Consider the following 15,409-nt stretch of genomic DNA (forward strand, 5'->3'; position numbering starts at 1 on the left):
TGTCTATATCCCCCCTCCCCTCTCACTTTCTCTCTGTATTTCAATTTGGATGGGTTTTTTTGCTATATATTTAAAATCACTGATCATTTCTCATACAGTATCTAATCTGCTCCAGTGTTTTTTTATTTAAAATACAGTATTTTTCATATCTGGAAATGACATTTGGATATTTTTTATAACTTCTATTTCTCTCCTTATATTCATGCTTTTCTCTACATTCTTGAATATATGAGGCATATTTATATAATTTCTTTCAATGTTCTTTTCTGCTAATTCATTCATCTCTTCATTTCAGGATCTATTTCTAATGATTGATTTTTCCCTTGGTTACAGGTCACACTTGCTACTTATTTGCATGCCTTTTGCTGTGGTTGTTTGTTTGTTTGTTTGTTTTTAGATGCTCTTTATCAGCTTAAGGAACTTTACTTCTATTCCTAGTTTTCCAAGAGTGTTTATCAGGAATGGATATTGGGCTTTGTCAAATGTTTTTCCTGCATCTATTGAAATGATCATATGGTTTCTACTTTTTAGTTTGTTAATATAGTGAATATAATTGGTTAATTTCCAAACATTAAACCAGCTTTACATTCCTGAGATAAACCCCACTTGGTCATGGCCTATTATCTTTTTTATATATTGTTGGAGTTGATTAGCTAAAATTTTGTTTAGAATTTTTCAATCTATGTTTATGAGGGATATTGATTGGATACTGAATATTGTGAATTTTACAATATTTGATGTTAGATTTTGTTGCATTCCTTTAGGTAGTGTTGAACTTTGTTCTGGCATATAGTTAAAATACTTGGAATCAGATTTTTACTTTTGATGCTTGCTTTTAAGATTTGCTAGGACAGATATAGAGTAGCTGTTAGTCTAAGGTTAATTTAGACCTCTACTAAGGCAATACCCTTTTGAGAATTGTACCCAATATCCCATGTATTACAAGGCCTTTTTATTCTGCCCACTGGGAACACAAACTAATCCCAACCCTGTGTGAGCTCCAGGCACTGCTCTGCCTTCAGTGTTTTTTCTCTCAAGCCTTTCCTTTCATGCATGTGCAAATCAGTACTCAGCCAAAGATTTAGGAAGATACCTCTGCAGATCTTTTGATACATGCTCAGCTCCCTCCTCTCTGGTGTTCTGCCCCATAAATTCTAACGCCCTGGCCTCTTGAACTCTAAATCTATCTTCTCAATCAGCAAGGCATCCAAACTCTGTTTGGATTCCCCTCCCTGCACTGAAGCCTGGAAACTGCCTCAGGCAGTGAGCTGGGGGTAATTATAGGGCTCACCTCATTTGTTTCCCTTTTCTCAGAGATCACAGTCCTGAGTTGCCTTTGTTCAAAGTCTGAAAATCATTGTTTCATATATTTTATCTTAAGTCATAGTTTTTTTTTAAGGCAGGAGAGTAACTCTGGTCCCTTTTACTTCACTATGGCCAGGAGCTGAAGTCTCGTTTGGTTAATAAATTTATTTTTTGTGTGCCTGTGATGCAGACTCCAAGTCAGAAGCCCTTCTGCCTATATCCAAGAGCAGTACTAACTAGCTGTGTTACTTTGTGCCAGTTACTAATCCTCCCTGCCTCAGTTTTCCTTACTGGCAAATGAAGGGGACAATAATAGTATTGACCTTAAGGGTTATTGTGAGAAATGATTAAGATATTACATGTTTAGCACCAAAAATAGTGCCTGGCACAGAGTGAGTGAGTATTCAATGAATGTGATTATTTCAGGAACTATCAAGACCACCCAAGTGGGGCTCCCCAGCCACCTTCTCTCAGAGAAAGAGGGGTCCTCCCTGTTTGTAAGGACCCCTCATGGCCCCTGGCTGATGAGGTAAAAAGATCCTTTTTGGTCATACTGTCTCCTCATTTCCTCCCCACATCCCCCCCACGCCCAGTTTTCAATCCCTCTCTTTCCACAGGCGCTTTTTCTTCAGACTAAAACATACTCCTGTCTACTGCCTTCTAAACGCAAACAAACAAAAATATTCCCTCCGTCCTCCCTCCTCCTCCAGCTCCTTTCCTCTTGCTCTATTTCCTTTCACTGCCAAATTTCTTGAAAGAGGGCTCTGTGCTCTCCACCCCCCGTGCTCCCTCGTGCCCGCTGCGCAGACACTGTCCACAGCCCAGGGCCACCTTCCCACTGCAGTGGCCTCTCAATCCTTGCTCCACTCGGCCTCCCTGGAGAATGGGACATGGGATGAAGCCTCTTCTTAGGGCTTCCGTGATTCCACCCAAAATGGCCTTTAGACCTGGACAAGCAGGGTCCCTGATGGAGAAACATGCCCTCCTGAAGCACGCCACTTGTCTGCTAGGCCAGGTGCCAGGAACCCGATATTTGGGAATCCTTTGCCCAGACAGCCCTAAACCTGCTTCCCAGAGCCTACAAGGGCTTCTTTCCTCAGTTTGTCCTGTTTTCTTTTCTTTTTAAAAATCATTTTGATTCCTGGAAGTTTTTTTTTGTTTTGTTTTGTTGTTTTGAGACAGAGTCTCACTCTGTTGCCCGGGGCTAGAGTGCCATGGCGTCAGCCTAGCTCACAGCAACCTCAAACTCCTGGGCTTAAGCGATCCTTGTGCCTCAGCCTCCCGAGTAGCTGGGACTACAGGCATGCGCCACCATGCCTGGCTAATATTTTCTATATGTATTTTTAGTTGTCCAGCTAATTTCTTTCTATTTTTAGTAGAGATGGGGTCTCGCTCTTGCTCAGGTTGGTCTCGAACTCCAGAGCTCAAACGATCCACTCACCTCAGCCTCCCAGAGTGCTGGGATTATAGGTGCGAGCTACCTCGCCCGGCCTCCTGGAAGCTTATTAAAGCTTTTGTATGACCCAGCATATGGTTATTTTTTTTGTAACAATTTTATTGAGATATAATTCACATACCATACAATTCACCCATTTAATTACTATTCAATGGTTTTTAATATACTCACGGAGTTGTGCAACCATCACCAAAATCAGTATTAGATCATTTTCATCAGCTCTGAAAGAAATCCTGCACCCACTAGCATTTGCTTGCTATTCCTCCCCTCCCCCAGCCCCTGGCAACCACTAATCTATTTTCTTTTTTATTTGTTTTCTTTTTTCATTCTTCTTCCTTTTTTTTTTGGTTATATACCAAAACTACACATATTTTATGCATACAATTTGATGCGTTTGGGCATACACATACACCCATGAAACTGTCACAACAATTGAGGTAATAAACACATCCACCACCTCCAAAAGCGTCTTCATACCCCTTTGCCTTTTTTGTTTTGTTTTGTTTTCATTTTCCTCAGTTTGTCCCCATGAGAGTGAAGGTGACTCTGGTATGTGGCCCCCTCTGGGCCTGAGGGGTGCTCAGGGTGGAGAGGGAGGCCGGAGTGTGGGCGCACGGTTGGCGTGTGTGGCCCCTGTGCAAGCTGAGCTGGGAGTGTGAGCAGAAAGGGGCAGGCTGCAAGCCAGGGCGGCTTGTGGAGTTTCCTAGTCCCCGCAAATGGATTCTGGATTCTGCCCTCCTGCTCTCCCAGCACTTTTCCCTGTCTCCTTCGCTGACTCAGCTCCCTCTCCCATCCTCCTGAGAAGGCCTTTCCCAGGGCCAGACTTTGACATCCACACTTTCTTCCCTCTGTCCCCATCTCTCAGGGACACTCATTCAGCAGTGAGGCAGGTCCCCATCCACACAGCTGCCTCCTCCTTGAGGAAGGTCACCCTGCCCCCTGCCCTAGCACAGAGCTGGCACCCAGGGGGTGCTCAATCAGTATTTGTTGAATGACAGAGGGAATGAATACACGCATCTCACTTATTCACTCCCAAGGTCAGAATTCAGCCTGCTGAACTTCCATTGCCCCAGCAGACGTAAGAAAAAGATTAAGAGCAGGAGCTCTGTAGTCAGACTGCAGCTGCAAGCCCCAGCTCACCATTCTTAAGCAGGGGATACTCTAGGGCAGGTCATTCAGCTACTCTGTGGCTCAGCTCATTTCTCTGCAAAATGGGATAATAACAGTAGCTGCTCCATAAGAACCTGCTGTGAGAAGTAAAAGAGCCACAGGCCTCTGCTTCCCTTCCTCGGTGACTTTGCTTGTGCTGTCTGTCCTGCCTAGAATGCCACTGACATCATCTCTGCTTGATGAAGCCTACCTGCTCTTAAAGGCCAAATTAAACGCATCACTTCATTGAAGACTTCCCAGATTCCCACAGCCTCGCGCCTCCTCGCCAGTTAGGCAACTATGACTTGCTTCCTGGAGGCCACAGTCCCACGCTGCCCCAGTTACAGTCATGCCCGTCCACACCTCATGCTTCCCATGGACTTTGAGCTTCCTGAGTGCAGGGGCTCAGCAGTTAGTGATTAATGGATGCTTACCAAAGGAATGCAGGTTGCAGGATATCCAACATATTCTGTCAATGTTTGGTCAAATGTATAAGGACTGTCTTTTAAATAGTCTTGGAACAAGGTCTCTAAGACAGCAAACACACCTTCTCCAGCTGTTTGGGTTTAAGGGACCTAGGCTTATTGAAGAGCTTACTTTGGCTTGTTGAGACTTAACTATCAGCAAGGAGCTAACCTGGGAGGGAGGGAGGGTAAGCAGTCTCTCCCTCTGTCTGTGATACAAACATGGAGAAAATATGGTATGTATGGTATGGAGATTAAATGACAGTGTTTTAAAAGGCCTAAGATTGCTTGGCATGAAGTTGGCCTTCAAGAAATGACGGCATCGTCATCAATGTTTTTTTGGTTATTGTTATTGTTAGGAAGAACTGAGTTTGCAGGGAAAGAGGCTGATTCATCTGTAGTTGGTAAGTGGCAGTTTCTGCCTGAGGACCGTATTTCCACTTCCAGCCCCTGCTTGCCAGCACATGTGTTGGCTTCCTACTGCTGCCATGATGACATCAGTGCTTTAAGCAATGCGAATTCATTATCTTACAGCCCGGTAGGGCAGAGGTCAAACATGCATCTCATGGGGCTAAACTGAAGGTTTTGGCCAGGCTATGGGCCTTTCTGGGTCCTGGGTCCCCTCCCTCCACCTTCAAAGCTGACGATAGAAGGTCAAGTCCTTCTCATGCTATATGTGTGATCTTCTTCTGTCATCCTATTGCACACTCTCTGATCACAGCCAGGAAAGGGTCTCCACTTATGTGATTAGATTGACCCACCTGGATAACCCAGGCTAAGTGTCCTGTTTCAAGGTCCATACCCTTCATCACGTCTACAAAGTCCCCTTGCCATGTAAGGTAACAGACTTATAAATTCCCGGGATGTCTTTGGGGGCCGTGGTTCTGCCTCACACAGTGTACCGTCTTGCAGCGTCCTAAGCATGTTTCCTTTGTGGGCACTGTCTGGTCTCCCCCCAGCTTGTCTCCCCATCATGATAACAACGGCAAGTTGATTTACCACATGTCAGGCACTGCTCTAAGAACTTTATGTTTCTAAACTTATTCAACCTTCACAAAACACCCTGAGGCTCACCAGCGCTTTAAGTGGGGGCTACGCATAGTGACTCTCTCCCAAAGAGCACAGTCGGGAGGGGACAGGGCACCTGCACAGTCAGGGAAACCTGACAGATCCAGCCACAGGACCCAGGTCAACATCAACAGCCACAGTCACGTGCACAGAATGTACTATTGACGTGACAAGATGAGGATGGCGGTTTACCTCTGTGATCTTCCTCCCAACACCTATCAGCCCAGTCTAATCATGAGAAAAAGATCACACCAAGGCCAACACAGCGGCATCCTCCAACATGCCTGACCAGCATTCCTCCAATCTCTCAAGGTCAGCAAAAGTAAAGAAGAGTCTAAGAAACTGTCACAGCCAAGAGGAGCCTAAGGAAACATGACAACTAAATGTCATGTGGGGCCCTGGATGGGATCCTGACACAGGAAAAAGGACATTAGGTAAAAACTAAGGAAATATGAATTAACCAGGGGCTTTAAAACATTAATAATAATGTATCAATATCGGTTCATTAATTGTAACAGATGTTAATCACTGGGGAAACTGGAGGTGATGTCTATGGGAACTCTCTGTACTTCTCGATTTTTCTGTAAATCTAAAACTATTCTACAAAATAAAGTTTGTTATAAAAAATTAAAATTTTTAATAAGATTTTAAAGATAGATGCTATCATTGTCTCCATTTTACAGATAAGGAAACTGAGGCACAAAAGGTAACTCATCCTATGAACGGCAGAGCCAGAATTTGAATTCAGGCATTCTGACACCAAAGTCCACGCTCTTAACCACCATGTTTTTCTGCCTCTCTAGGCACTGTCCAGTCTCCCCCATTAGTCCAGGAGTTCCTCAAGGGCAGGACTCTACCTCTTCCCTCGGACCAGGTTGAGGACTCTGCCTCTCTCCCTTGAAGGGCAGTGTCTATACATCTGTACCAGACTGGGCACCATCTCCAGGCCACTGGGCACATCCAGTATAGAGTACATCCTGTGCTTTGAAGATAGACCAGTGCTCAGTCAGGAGTGCTTTTGCTCCCCCGGGGACATTTGGCATGCCCAGAGGCATTTTTGGTTGTCATGAGTAGGAGGTTAGGGGGTGGATGCTACTGGAACCTAGTGGGTAGAAGCCATGGATGCTACTAAACATAGTACAATGTACAGGACAGCCCCCACAACAAAGAATTATCCTGCCCCAAAATGACAATAGTGCCAAGGTTAGGAAGCCCTAGCATAGACCCTATATCTAACACTCTCTCCCATTGCCCTCTAAGGACAATCATGTGTGTCTAACCACGTGTACAAGTTTCCGGTTTGGGAAATATGGTCACCATAAGTATAGCAGCGACTGTGGCTGAGAGCTCCACCCTGGGAGCAGAGGAGGGAGGAGCCAGCACAGGTGTCGTCCCTGGCTCCCCAGCCCTGGCCTCAGTTGCTAGACTACCTGACCTACATCATGGCCCTTTGGCAGAGCCAGTGAGATGGCCTATTTCTTGGGGCAGAAGGAAGTTCCCAGCCCCGGGGAGGTCATGGCTGAGCCAGCCCTTCTTGGCCTCAGCTCCGGGAACACATGGAAACGTGAAAGAGGCATCCACGTCATGGCTCACAGCTCGCCCAGGGCAGCAGACCGGGGAGGCGTGGCAGGGAGCGGGCAGCTGCCGAGTCATCCGTGTCCTCACCCAAAGCCTCCCTGAGGCTGGCCAGGCGGGCGTGTCATGGCAGCTGGGTTCCTTTGGGTAAGGTGTGACTTTCTGGACCTTGGTTTCATTGGGGGTTAAAGGGGAGCACACTCGCTCACTCTGCTTGGGAGAGGACAATGTATCCAGGAGAACAGCTTTTTGAGCCCTGCCTCAGGCACCTGTTCCAGGTGTTAGAGCAAGTGTAGTGGACAAGACAGCAGACAAGAGCTCCTGTCCTCAAGGAGCTTATATCCTAGTGAGGGGGGACACAAAAGACACTTGTAAACAATGGATCTACTTCTCGAGCAAAGGCTATGAGCAGTTAAAACAGAGTGACGGGGCAGGGGAGAGAAGGAGGCCAGTCTGCATTAACTACCATGCATGCCGCTGCTTTGCCTGGGGCTCTCAGCTTCCTTCCCTCCTTTCCGTATTTCCAGGGGCTGGAAGCTTGAAAACTACATTTCCCAAACTCCAGCAGGTTCCACCAATGGGAGGAACTGGTGAGAGACAGGAAGGCATGAGGGGCAGAGAAGCAGCTTTCTCGGCTTCTGGAGGTGACTTCTGAAGTGGCCGTGGCAGTGGCGGGCAACTGAGGCAGGCGTCTCAGCAGCATCGGTGTGAGCGCAGCAGGGGCAGCTGTCCTGCTCCAGCAGTAGCAGCAGCAGTGGCGGCAGCGCTTCCAGCCACTCAACAGCAAGTGTGGGCTTGCGGGCCCCAGCCCAGGGATGGTAGCAGCTTCCCAGCCTTGGAGCATCACCTCGTCCCTTTTGCTCATTCGTCCTCCTGAGACATTTGGAGCCAATTCCCTATTTTAAACAGCCTTCTCCTTGAAGTACCTAGATTGGCTTCTGTTTTCTGATTGACTCTAATTAATACAGATGGCAATACATGAAGTGATAGATGTGAAAATGTCTTGCTGCTTCTTATTCCAACGGCCAAAGCAGAAAGGAAACCCCAAACCCAAACTCTCAGTGACTTTCCCCGTAGTGGGAATCTGACCTCCTCCCACCCATCAGTTTGACAGCTTTAGGCCAGACCACCTGTCCCCACCCAACTAGAGTCCATGGGCATCTTCAGAGACCAGGATACACAACCCCCCACCCAAGGGTCTCCCCCACTTCTGCCACTCCCTCCTCACCTGCAGTCGGGTCTCATACTCTTGGCTACAAGGAAGTGCTTTCTGATTCTCTGACTCAACTCGCTTTCTGTATTTCCATCTATTTTGCTTTATTTATTCTCCTGGACAAGGTCAGTTTGCCCTAAAAAACCTACAGACTCAGAACAGGGCCACAGAGATGGGTGCAACTCTCCCTCCGCATCCCCAAATGCCACTCCACATAGATGCCTGAATTTCTACCCCTGGAGCAGTCCTTCCAAAGGGGCCTTCTGGAGTTCAGGATGTCCCAAGCTTGTATTGGAAATGCTATGTTTACTCAAGAGGGAAGTTTTAGAGAGGGTGCCCATAGCTTTCATCAGATTGTCCAAGACATAAGGAATCCAGTAAAAGCTATCAGCAGCTGGTTAAGGCAAGCCTGTCTGTCAAATACATATATTCCTTCAGGAATAGCAGTGCATCATCGTCTCCAAAGTGGGGCTCGGAAAGGAACATATATTTATGTTTACTTCTGTCTATATCAGATTCATTTATGCTTACTTTTTGTCTCACTTTTTCATTTTTCTACTTTAATATACATTTATTATGCATATCATATATCAGCAAAATTGCACATGTGTATAATTTGTAAGTAAATAGACACATATTAGCATTGATGCTCAATTTTTACAAATTTATATAGATGTCCTGTCAAAATAGTTTGGAGGAAGCAGGGCTCGAACAGACAGCTGCACACAAGTGTTCAACGCAACATTATTCATGGCAGGCAGAAGGTGAAAGTAACATATGTCCAGATGACATAGTAACAGATGAATAGATAAACAAAATGTGGCATGTACGTATAGTGGAATATTATTCATCAATAAAAAGGAATGAAGTTCTGATACATGCCAAAATGTTGCTGAGCCTTGAAAACTTACGCTAAGTGACGTAAGTTAGACATGAAAGACAAATATTATGTATCACTTATGTGAAATATCTAGAATAAGCAAATTATAGAGACAAAAATTATATGACACTGGGTGCAGTGGCTCATGTCTATAATCCTAGCACTTTGGGAGGTCTAGGCAGGAGGATTGCTTGAGGCCAGGAGTTTGAGACTAGCCTGAGGAAGAGTGAGACTCCGTCTCTACAAAGAAATGGAAAAATTACCCAGGTGTGATGGTGGGTGCCTGTAGTTCCAGCTACTTGGAAGGCTGAGGCAGGAGAATTGTTTGAGCCCAGGAGTTTGAGGTTGCAATGAGCTATGATAATGCCACTGCACCCTAGCCTGGGCAACAGAGCAAGACCCTGTCTAAAAAAGAAAAGAAGGATATGAGAGGTTACCAGAGGCTGCAGGGAGGGAGGAATGGTGAGTGTTAGGGGTTGAATTGTGTACCCGCCAAAAATATGCTGAAGTCCTACCCCCAGTACTTCAGATTGTGACCTTATTTGGAAATAGTCTTTGCAGATTTAACCAGGTAAACATGAGGTCGTGTAGAGTAAGTCCTAATCCAAAATGACCGGTGTCCTTATAAAAAAAAGGAAATTTGGACACAGACACAGACATATATAAAAGGATAATGATGTGAAGACACACAGGAAAAAGACAGCTAAGTGACTGGAGTGATGTATCCACAAGCCAAGGAACTTCAAGCATTGCTGATAACACCAGAAGCCAGAAGAGAAAAGGAAAGATTCTCCTCTAGAGCAGTCAGAGAGAGCATGACCCTGCCCACATCTTGAGTTTGAACTTCTAGCCTCCAAAACTATTAGACAATAAATTATTGTTGTTTCACACCACCCAGTTTTTGGTACTTTGTCAAAGCAGCCCTAAGACATTGATACTGGAAGTTATTGCTGAGTTTCTGTTTGGGGTGATGAAAAAGTTTTGGAAATAGACAGTAGTGCTGGTTGCACAACATTGTGAATATATTATAATTATGGCCACTGAATTGTACACTTAACAATTGTTGAAATTAAAAAAATTTGTTATATATATTTTGCCACAATTTAAAACATTTAATAATGTAATATACCAAAACCCATTGAACTATACACTCTAAATGGGTGAATGATCCAGGTGCACTAGCACATGCCCATAGTCCCAGCTACTTGGGAGGCTGAGGCAGGAGAATCATCTGAGCCCAGGAGTTCAAGACCAGCCTGGGCAACACAGCAAGACCCTGTCTCAAAAAGAAACAGAAATGCCGGGAGCAGTGGCACGTGCCTATAACCCTAGCACTTTGGGAGGCTGAGGAGGGAGGATCGCTTGAGGCCAGAGGTTCAAGACCAGCCTAAGAGAGACCCATCTCTACAAAAAGTAGAAAAAAATTATCCAGGTGTGGTGGTATACACGTGCAGTCCCAGCTACTCGGGAGCCAGAGAGAGAAGGATTGTTTGAGCCTAGGAGTTTGAGGTTGCAGTGAGCTATGATGATGCCACTGCACTCTAGCCTAGAGGACTGGGGCAAGATCTTGTCTCAAAAATAAATAGATAGATAGACAGGTAGATAATAAATAGTTTTAAAAGGGGTGAATTATATGGTATGTGAATTATATTTCAATAAAACTATTAAAATAATTTGTATATGAAGAGGTAAAAGACCCAAAATAGCCAACACATTACTGAAGGAGATGAACAGAGTTGGAGAATGAACAGACAGTACCCAATTTCAAAACTTACTGTAAAGCTATGGTAATCAAGGCAGTATGGTATCAGCCAAAATTATAGACAGATCATTGGAACAGAATAGACAGCCCAGAAATAGAGCCACAGTCAACTGATCTTTGACAAAAAAGCAAAGGCAATACAATGGAGCAAAGATAGTCTTTTCAAGAAATGGTGCTAGAACAACTGGACATCCACATGCATAAAAATGAAACTAGACACAGACTTTACACCCATCACAAAAATTAACTCAAAGTGGATTACAGACCTAAATGTAAAATAAAAAGCTATAAAGCTAGAAGATAGCACAGGGGAAAATCTAGACAACCTTGAGTTTGGCAATGACTTTTTAGATACACCACCACCAAAGGCATGATCCATAAAAGAAATAATTAATAAACTGGACTTCATTAAAGTTTAAAACTTCTACTCTGTAAAAGACACTGTCAAGAGAATGAGAAGACAAAGCCACAGACTGGAAGAAAATATTTGCAAAAGATATATCTGATAAAGCACTGCTATCTATTTAATAAAATATACAAAGATATCTTAAAATTCAACTATAAGAAAATGAACCACCTGATTTTAAAATGGTCAAAATACCTGAACAGACACCTCACCAAAGAAGATATATAGATGGTAAATAAACATATGTAAAGATACTCAACATCATATGTCATTAGAAAAATACAAATTAAAACAATAAGACATACCTATTAAAATTCAGAACACTGACAATACCAAATTCTGGCAAGGATGTGGAGCAACAGGAACTCTCATTTATTGCTGGTAAGAATGCAAAATGGTACAGCCACTTTGGAGGATAGATTGATGGTTTCTTACAAAACTAAGCATAGTATTACCATATGATCCAGCACTTGTGCTGGATTGAAAATGTATGTCCACAGAAAAATCTTCACACAGATGTTGATAGCAGCTTTACCATAATTGCCAAAACTTAGAAATAATCAAGATGTCCTTCAATAGGTGAATGGGTAATAAACTATGGTACATCCAGACAATGGGATATTATTCAGGGCTAAAAAGAAATGAGCTATCAAGCCATGAAAGACATGGAGGAACCTTAAGTGGATACTACTAAGTGAAAGAAACCAGTCTGAAAAGGCTATATGGTGTATAATTCCAACTATATGACATTCTGGAAAAGGCAAAATTATGGAAACAGTAAAAAGATCAGTGATTGTCAGGGATTAGGAAGAGGGAAGAATAAATAAGAAGACCACAGACGATTTTTAGGGCAGTGTAACCACTCTGCATGACACTAAAATAGTGGATACATGTCATTATACATTTGTCCAAACCCATAGAATGTACAACACCAAGAGTGAACCCTGATGTAAGCTATGGACTTCGGGTGATAATGACATATCCATGTAGGTTCACTGATAGTAACAAACGTACTGCTCTGGCAGGGGATGTTGACAGTGGGGAAGGCTGTGACAAGGAGGGGAACAGGGGGTGTGAGGGAACTCTCTGTACTTTCCACTCAATTTTGCTGTGAGAGTAAAATTGCTGTAAAAAACAAAGTCTATTGAAAAACAAAAGTCAAATAAATACTGGCACTGTCCAGAAATTCTAACAACCTAATTTGTAACTGTTATAAAGTTGAATTGCTAAAAACAAATAATAAAGTGTGGAGGCCATTGCACGAGGGCATTCTCCACGATTAACACCTCAAGAGTTAAGGACTGAGCCCAATATGGGGGTGGAGGAGCAGTGATGACCTTAGCCACCGGGAAGACAGTGCTGGAGGGAAGTGTGTGGAGGGCAGGGTCGGGGTGAGGGACTGAGGAGCTTAAAGTAAGTTGCTTAACCTCTCTGTGCTTCAGTTTCCTCATCTGTGAAATGGGGGGTGTTGATATTTAATATTAATTGATATGAATATTGAGACTATTAAATGGGCTAATTCATGTAAAGTGCTGGGAACTGTGCCTGCTGCATACTGGGTTTGGATTTGTAAACAGAACTCAGTACAAGAGAAATGCTGCCCTCTGAAAGCTGCCCTCACTCGCTGCTGGTGAGCACTGGGTAGGGAGCAGCGGGCAAGAGAGTGCACAGCTACTGAGAGCCAACGACGCGGCCAGGTTTACACCAGAGAACGGAAGGCTCTGAGAGTTCAAGGGATTTGCCCCAAACCACATAAGGAGGTAGAAGTGACTGAGCCAGGGTACAAATTTCGTCTCTGTGACACCACACCAAGCCCCACTCTATACCCTGCCAAGTTCCTGGTATCCCAGTACCAGTGAGACAGAGGAGGGGAGCAGAGGACCATGTCTCTGTCCCCAGCATCTTCATCCTCCAGTGTGGGCAGGGGGCACATCAAGGGTGTCACAGTCCTCTCCATGTGCTAAAGGCCATCCCTGGGATTAGCATGAGCACTGCATGTGGCTTGAGAAAACACGGTACAAGTCCTAGTTCCACCCATTACCAGTGGGCAAGTCACTTCACCTCACCTCACTGTGCCTCAGTTTCCTCATCTGTACAATGGGGATAATAACTATCTTAACTGCTGTAGGCATTAAAGGAAATGACAAATCTACAAGTATCTAGCAAGGGCCTGGCATATAGCACATGTTCAACTCATGACTGCTGAAGATGACACAGCACCATTATCCCCCATCACCAGGGGTAGCGGGGCCGGCTAGAATCAGGCCTGGCACCTAAAGAGCCCTTCACTCCATCACATGCCCTTTTCTTCAGGAAGAGGGAAGGTTGGAGCACCATTCCCTGCTCAGGGCCCATCTGGGAGGGGCTGGGGAGAAAATGCTAGGGGTTTGCAATCCTTACCCAGCAGCTTCCGGCCACCCACATAAATACACCCCTTTTACATACCCTTCTGGGAGAATCCTGTCCTCCCAGACACAGCGCCCGGTCCCCATTCTCCAGGCCACTGAGACCACAGCTGTGGTCCAGCTGCAGAACCCAGCCCAGCCACTGGGCTGGCCCTCTGCCAGAGACAGGAAGTGGGGGGAGAGCTGTGCTGCTGAATATGGAGCAGGGGTGGGCGAACAGGGGTGGGCGTTGGGGACTGGAGCTGGGCCTGGCCTTGTGAGCAGGTTGTGTAAAGCTGGGACCTACTAAGGTTTTGCCACTAACTCACTACATGACTTGCATTACTCCCCTTTCCTCTCTGGCCTCTGTTTTCCCACCTGTGAAACTGGAACTACGTACTGAGCTCTCCCTGTCAGACACAATTCTAGGGATACACTAGCACTGCAGTCCCCAACCCCCAGGCCACAGACTGGTACCGGTGGTAGCCTGTTAGGAACTGGGCCGCACAGCGGGAGGTGAGCGGGGGGCTACAGCCGCTCCCCATCCTGCGCATCACCACCTTAGGTCCACCTCCTGTCAGATCAGCAGGGGCGTTAGATTCTCATAGGAGCATGAACCCCACTGTAAACTGCGCATGCGAGGGATCTAGGTTGGATCTCACTCCTCATGAGAATCTAATGCCTGATGATCTAAGGTGGAGCTGAGGCGGTGCTGCTAGCGCTGGGGAGTGGCCATAAAAATAGATTATCATTAGCAGGGAGGTTTGACCATAATACATCAATTGCTTGCCAACTTCTATCAAACCCCTATCAGTGAGTGGCAGGTGACAATGTATTAATAATAATAATACTAGAAATAAAGTGCACAATAAATGTAATGCACTTGAATCATCCCCAAATCATCCTCCCCGCCCTGCACCCCTGTCTGTGGAAAAAATGTCTTCCATAAAACCTGTCCCTGGTGCCAAAAAGCCTGGGGATGGCTGCACTAGCAAACAAGGCAAAGTCCTTGCCCTTGGGGAGCTTTGCTTGACCAATACATAACAGGTCAAGTGGTGAAAAAGTCTATGAAGAATAATAAAGCGGTGTGAGAGGGCAGAGAGTGAGGGGTCTGGGATGGCTTCTCTTAGGTGACATGAGCAAAGGAAATGAGGAAAGGGGCCAAGTGGATGTCTAGGGGAAGCATATTCTGGGCGGAGAGAAGAGCAAGTGCAAAGGCCCTGGGGCAAGAACATACCTGGCAAATTTTAAAACATGAGGAAGCAGCATGGCTGGCAAGGAATAAGTGAGGGAGACAAAGACCAAGGCAGGGAGCTCCCAGCTTATGGAGGCTAACGGCCATTGCAAGGACTTGGCATTTTACTCTGATCAATGGGCCACAGGAAAGCCAGGCCTGGGCATGGGTGCAGAGCCCACTTGGTGCTGCGTGTGTGTGTGTGTGTGTGTGTGTGTGAGCACTGAGGGGGAGATATCTGACCTCTGCTCACTTACCCTGGTGTCCTGGACATGTCCTTCAGGAAGAGACAGAAACAGGGCAGGGATTAGAGTGAGACATGTGAAGCCTGGAGTGAGTGAGACACTTGGCGCAGGTATAAAACTTAAGGGGACATCAAAAAACTCCGTAACTAAGATAAAATAATATTTTCCTGCAACATGTTTAAAAATCAAAATTAATGCCAAAAATTCCACGATGAACAAAATGCCAGCCTTTTAAATAAAGACAGGATCTGACCCTGAACTTGCATGA

Source organism: Lemur catta, chromosome 2, assembly GCF_020740605.2.
Source record: "Lemur catta isolate mLemCat1 chromosome 2, mLemCat1.pri, whole genome shotgun sequence".
Taxonomy (NCBI): Eukaryota; Metazoa; Chordata; class Mammalia; order Primates; family Lemuridae; genus Lemur; species Lemur catta.